Source organism: Perognathus longimembris, chromosome 25 (assembly GCF_023159225.1).
Source record: "Perognathus longimembris pacificus isolate PPM17 chromosome 25, ASM2315922v1, whole genome shotgun sequence".
Lineage (NCBI taxonomy): Eukaryota > Metazoa > Chordata > Mammalia > Rodentia > Heteromyidae > Perognathus > Perognathus longimembris.
The window spans coordinates 5961435-5968440 of record NC_063185.1 but is presented as its reverse complement, the minus strand read 5'-3'; positions in this window follow the sequence as shown (position 1 = coordinate 5968440).

The following is a 7006-nucleotide window of genomic DNA, read 5'->3' as shown; positions in this document are numbered from 1 at the left end:
CTTCTACTTTCCCAGGTACAAATTTTCTTCTATGGACTCTTATACTCTTCTTTAAGTAGGTCAACACTAAGAATGGCTCAAGATTTTACAGGGGGTACTGAGGGGCAGGATGTAGCAGAAGCATCCATGATAATCAGCTTGCTGTTTGTGATGGGATGGCCCAGCTCATCCCCATAGTCCATCCCACTGATAGTGGCTATTTGAGCCTGTTTTGGTTTTGCTTTTGCTCAGATCATTTCTATAAATTAGGAAATCATCAATATACTAATATATACATAAACACACAGACACATATAGTATTCACAGATACTCTTGCAGCTGAGGAAAGTAGAGCTAGGTTGTAGGCCTAGCAGCCTCCCCTGGAGCAGCTTGCTCTTTCTGGAAACCAAGGGTTGAGTTGTATTTAGGAGAAGAATTTTGAAAGTAGACATAATTGGGTTTGACTCTTGCTAGCCAATGTTCTAGTCCCATGACATCAAGGAAGTTGCTTAGCCTCTCTAAATTGTGGCTTCTTATCTGAAAAATAGAGGAAATAATTACAACTTCCTCTGAATTGTTGTAATAGTTAAGAGATGTAACTCACACACAAAAATAAATCAGCATGAGGCCAGAAGTGTAAGCGTTCAGAAAGCCAGTACATTATGTGTTGGTTTATAACTGTTGAACATACCAAGCTTCTCTTAGAAGCCAATGACTCACAGTCTATAATTCCCTCACTTGCTGCCCCTACCCTGATGTTGTGGAGTGTACACATCCTCAGTCTCAAAATATCCAAAATGGAATGTTCCTCTTCTGCTCAAACTATATAACATATAAGACCTTCAAAACCTGATCCCTGGGGCTGGGAATATGGTAGAGTGCTTGCCTCATATACATGAAGCCTTGGGTTCGATTCTTCAGCATCACATATATGGAAAAAGACAGAAGTGGTGCTGTGGCTCAAGTGGTAGAATGCTAGCCTTGAGCAAAAAGAAGCCAGAGACAGTGGTCAGGCCCTGAGTACAAGCCCCAGGGCTGGCAAAAAAAAACAAAAAACAAAAAACACCTGATCCTTGCTTGTTCCTAACATGTGTAGCTTTAATTCTTACTTCTTCAGGACTTGAACACTTTCTCCAATCCCCAGATTATGTGTCATACTTTACTCTTTTTCATTCTGATTCCCTCTGTATGGAATACCCTTTCCCAGCTTCTTGAGCTAGCTTAGTCCAATTTTTTTTCTACTCAAGCAACCTTTGCTGATACCCTCTTCTACCCCAGCCCAGGTAAGCTAACCACAGATGAGCGTCCCTGTCCCTGTCTTTCTCCACCAGAGCCCATAGCACACTGAACTTCAACAGCCTGTATGGTAAAAGATCATCTCAGTATACAATCAAAATTGAACCCAGAAAAGTACCTTTCTTTTGCTGCTAAACAACCAAACTTCATCTTCCACTTGAGCTCTCAAAGAATCTCAGTCACTCTAAGTAATACCAGGTAAGAGTTTCTTAGACAATTAAACCCTACTCCTAGTTCCTAAACTTGAGTCTGGGCTCTGAAGGGGGCATATTACAGTGTTGTGAGGTTGTCAGGATAGGGCAGTTGTTCTTCTGTTGTCATCATTAAGGTCTGCTGGCATGCTGGCATGTAGCCTCCTCTGATTCTCCATGATTAATGTAGAGGTCTTAGTCTGCTGCACAATCTGCCTCCCCTAGTCCAATTCTACCTCATGACTTCTATGTCCCCTTGATGCATGGAATCATCCTGTTCTCCATGCAATACTGAGCTCTATGAAGTTGTCCCAAGGACATTTGTCTGTCCTACACCCTCTACTCTCTACCTCCAAGTTGTCTCCGAAAGTAGCTGGACTCCAAATCTGTTTTCCCAGTACTCACCCCTAAGACTCATGAGAACCCTAAGAGTCAGGAAGTCTGGCTATTTTGTACTGGGTTCCTTCCAACTCTTCTGGACTAATGTCCAGAAAAATCTTCACATGTATGGGGTGGTGGGGGCAGGGGGAAACACTTTTAATGGAGTCCACATTCTCTAGACCTTGAGTTCTTTCAAGGCCTAAGGAACCCAACTCTTAAAATTCAAGTATTTTCTTTCATACTATTGTGTGTGCTTTGTGTTTGCTTATATCTTACATCTTTGTGTGTTCTGCCTCCTTCCTGGAGGCAAATAAATACCTCAAAGTCTAATTTGAACAGGGACTATGCCACAGGACAAAAGGGAGAAAGAAAGAAACAACATCCTATTATTTTTGATAATTTGCCTAATTTTCAGATAGTCTACGCTCTCTGACAGCAACTGTTTCATTTGTTTTGTGAATGCTTACTATGTATCAGTGAATGTTAATGAAAGTAAGTCTATGAAACATGATTTAGTAAACAAAACTAAATGAGTTTGGAGGAATACACAAAGCCTGCTAGAAAAGTGAACAGAGTGACTATAGTTGTCTTTTCTGCCCAATTTTTATAAGACATTTCCTAGGATGTTAAAAATGGGGAAGAAAGACACTGCCTGATGCTTTACACACATAATCTGGCTTAATTCCCGTCTTGGAAAAGGAGTTTTCTAGACAGCAGGATCTTGGAGGCCATGGCCCACTTTTCTTACTCCCCACAGAATGGTGGCTGTACTCCATTCAGGTGGAGTAAGACAGGAACCAGGAACTGCAAACCCTGAGCATCTTTCCTGGCATCTGTGGCACTGACCTTATTAAACCTGCAGGTGAATCCTTGGGATGTATTTATTATTTATTTGCATGTGCACTGACATCGATCTGTGGAGGTTAATTTGTGAAGGCTCTTGGAAAGCTCATATTGCATCTGCCCTGTGGCTCATGCTTTGATTTTCAATCAACGTAGCTGAAATACATGGCAGGAAATTTTTGGAGCAAAAGGAAGATTTTTGTGCCAAAGATAACCTCCTTTATCAATTCTTTATTTTCATGGGTTCTGGTTTTGCTTTGTTCTGGCTGGGGACTAACCAGGCATTTACACATGGTAAGCACTGTCCTACCACTGATCTAAGCCTCTAGGCCCAGTTATTTACTGTTAAAGGAAAAAAAAGGATCACAAAATAATTCATAGGTGTACTTCATCATCTACATTCTGGCTAGAATGTAAAGATGGCTGGGCTTTGGAAAAATACTCGCAGTCATTTACTTAGATTCATCCTGAAGTTGCTGCTGTCCAGTTGCCAGCCAAAGTGCAAACTAAGGAAAAGGCAATAACAAGACTTAGAAGATGCAGCTCAGGCCAAGACTGCCTCCCTCACTTGCTTAAGTCACTGAGTCACCCAAACCTGTCTTTTCATCTAGGGATACTATCCCTCTACCTGTGGTACCTGTTTGCTGTGAGGACCAAGTGAGCTGCTCCATGTGAAAAGGCTCAGTCCACTGTGAAAGGAAAGGAGGCAATCTGGTGGCCAGGCTTCTGATTCCTGATCCTCTTGTAGGAACAATGAATAGTAACCACAGAGAAACTTCTGTGCATTCTCCATGTGTCTACTGCTCTAGTTAATGCATTCAACCCTCAGACAACCCTAATGTGGTCAGTTCTACCATGAGTCCCATCTCACAGATAAGGAAACTGAGCTGTAGAGAGACTAAGTAGCTTGTCACAAACAGTGAAGTATAAAGCTAGACTCTTTAACTCAGGCCATCTAACTCCAAATTCTCTGTTTGTAAAGTTTCATGGTGAGGTTGTCTTCATACCTATCCCCTAGACTCCCCTCAAACCTTTATCCTTTGAACTACTGAAAAGCCATGCATTTATAGCCCCTGGAGTAACCAAAAAAACTTTATTTTGGTAACCTATAGATAGATATTTAACTTTCTTGCTATTCTTCTGTTTTTCTTCTGGATTCACGAAGAGTCTAGGGGACTACTAGGAAAGTACTAGAATACTTTACTCATGGGAGAAGCTGAAATACTCTATATAATCCTTCAATTCCCTGCAATCCTTTTTTATGACAAATACTCCACAGCCCCAGAACATACTGACCACCTGCCACCGTGCCCTTCTATGTCTAGCCCCTGTCTATGACTGGCTATGCAACCACAGGGGCACTATATCCAAAACAGACACTGTTTCCTTTAGCATGACCATACACCACCCACCATTAATGTATCTGGGGGCCGTGCTTAGTTTTCACCTACCACAACATCCACCTGAGCTCAGCACCCCTCCAAGACCAAGAAAGCTCTAAGACATGGAAGCTCCTTCTAGCACAGAACAACGTTCCTTTCTAACTAAGGAATACTCAGCCAGCTCCCATCATTCAAAGAGAGATGATCATGCATCTTAGCTTTCTACCCCATCTCTTCTCATTCTGCTTCCTTTGGGCTCCCTTTATTCATTCAACAAACACATACACAAGAACCACCAAATAACTAGCATTCCATAAACTGCGGCCAGAAAAATTACAACTATTTAGGAATTCTGAAGAAAGTGCAGTTTCAGTATCATTTTAATGCCTGAAAAATTTTCAAAGCCAGTCACTGATGGCTCATGCCTAATCTTAGCTCCTCAGGAAATAAATTCTGAGTATTGAGGTTCGGAGCCAGTCCAGGCAGAAAATCTGCAGAACTCTTATCTACAATTTACTAGCAAAAAGCCAGAAGTTGATGCATGGCTCAAGTAGAGCATCAGCTATTAGCAAAAAAGCTAAACAAAACATTTTAAAGCTCTAAATTCAAGCCTCAGTACCAGTTTGTGGCCACATAACCACACACACAAATATATGTATCTGATTATTCAGGCAATCTTCTCCGCTGACCACAAATTTGATTCTAACTGTAATTATAGTAGGAACTCAATAAGTGCTTGCTGAATTTAAATAAAGATGTACATATGTGTTGTATGTGTATATCTATATATAGTGAATATATATTTTACAGTGATCTGTATTTTTCAAATACCTATTTAAAAAAGGTAATGAAGAGGTATACACTCATCTTCTTTGTGGACTATGCATTTAGGTATTCATCTTGCAGCATGCTCACCACACACCGCTATGTTCTTCTGATTCTACTCCCTAGACAAAATTTAAAAGAACAAGCAATTTTCAAAGAAATGCCTAGATACAAAAAATTATTTCTAAATTTTTCTCAAGGACATCCTATTTGTTGACTTTATGGAAAGATGTTGGGAAGCAAATAGTTTGTTTTAATAATTTCCTTAGAGGAAGGGTTTCTTTGATGTCCTTTGGATTCATAACATGTGTCATCTGAATTCATAATGAGCTGCAAAATCTGGAGCTAAGAACAAAGAGTAAATTCTTAAATAATTTGTAATATTAACCAATTATGAATTATAATTTCCTAAGTGTTAACTTTATATTTGTTGTTGGTCATGTGGCTTGAACTCTGGCCTGAGCGCTGTCCCTGAGCTCTTCAGCTCAAGGCAAGCACTCTACCACTTGAGCCATAGCACCATAGGTGTTAATTTTTTTTTTTTTTTTTTTTTTTGCCAGTCCTGGGCCTTGGACTCAGGGCCTGAGCACTGTCCCTGGCTTCTTCCCGCTCAAGGTTAGCACTCTGCCACGTGAGCCACAGCGCCGCTTCTGGCCGTTTTCTGTATATGTGGTGCTGGGGAATCGAACCTAGGGCCTCGTGTATCCGAGGCAGGCACTCTTGCCACTAGGCTATATCCCCAGCCCGCTAGGTGTTAATTTTTACTACAGCTTTCCTCTCTATCGTGGTCTGCAGCTCAGTAATTGCAGATCAGTAGCAAACTTAAGACAACAATGAAAGTGAGCATCACAGAGTATCACAGAGGTTGTTGTGCTGTGGTTTATAAAACTCAGGAAGTAATAGAAGCCAGGTCAGCCCCCAAGGTAAAGCTCTTTACAGTGAGTCAATGGAAGGAGAAGAGGAATTCCTTAGGAAACACTGCTGAACCCCACGTTCAGAGTTTAGGAATGTGAGGGTTTCAACAAACAAAACTCCCTGGCTTTTGAGGACCTCATGCACACAGGGAACATAGACCTTAAATGCAAGTATACAGAGAGGCCTAGGACTACAATGGGGAAGCCAGAGACTGGAGAGAGCAGACTCCAGATAGAGCAAGAAGGAGGTCATGAATATGCTCTAGGTCAAAACACTGCTCTGGCCTAAGCATGGGAGGCCTGGGAAGTTGAAAAGGCTTTGCCAAGGATCACTGAATGATGGGGCGGTAAAAATCAATATATATGCTGAGCACTGATGGCTCATTTCTGTAATCCTAGCTTTCAGGTGGCTGAGATCTGAGGGTCTCAGTTCAAAGGCAGTCATGACAGAAAAGTCCTTGAGTCTCTATCTCCAATGAACAAAAGCCAGAAGTAGAGCTGTGGCTCAAGAGGCAGAGTGTCAACCATGAGCAAGAAAATTTATTAAGAACATGAGGCCTGAGTTCAACCCCTGGTACTAGAACTAAAAAGGAAAGAAAAGGGGGAGGAAGAGGAAAAGAAGAGGGAGCAGAAGAAGAGGAAGGAAAGAGATGGAGAAAGAAAAAGAAGAAACCATAAATACACCAAATAAAGTCTACCTTCCATACTTAGAATCAAAGTCTTGCGTAATTTAAATACAGCTTGCTCTGTCATCATCTCCCCCAAATGGAATTTCACGGAACAGGAAATGGAAAGTACGTGCTCTAAGAGGCACTTACAAGGAGGGGGGAAAATAATGAATATGTGAAGCACTAACATGCAGCCTGGTCCACAGGCTATTACCACCACCTGGTACCATTGGACAGTTGGGTACTATTCATAGTAACCTAGTCACTCTAAGGCCATGTTCAATTTTCTCATTCTCCAAAAACACCACAGGGGATATAACACAGCCATGATTGTGTTATAAGGTTTTGTGAGAATTAATGGGGATTATGATTACCATAGAATATACTTAACTCGGTGTTTGACAAGGATTATGTGTTTAATAAACGTTTGCTGCCATTGCTTTATTGTCCCTGTTGCTAATAATGTCTGGTTTTCAGTCAACAATCTGCAAGAAATACTGCCTTTCCTGTCAAACCAGTTTTCCCGC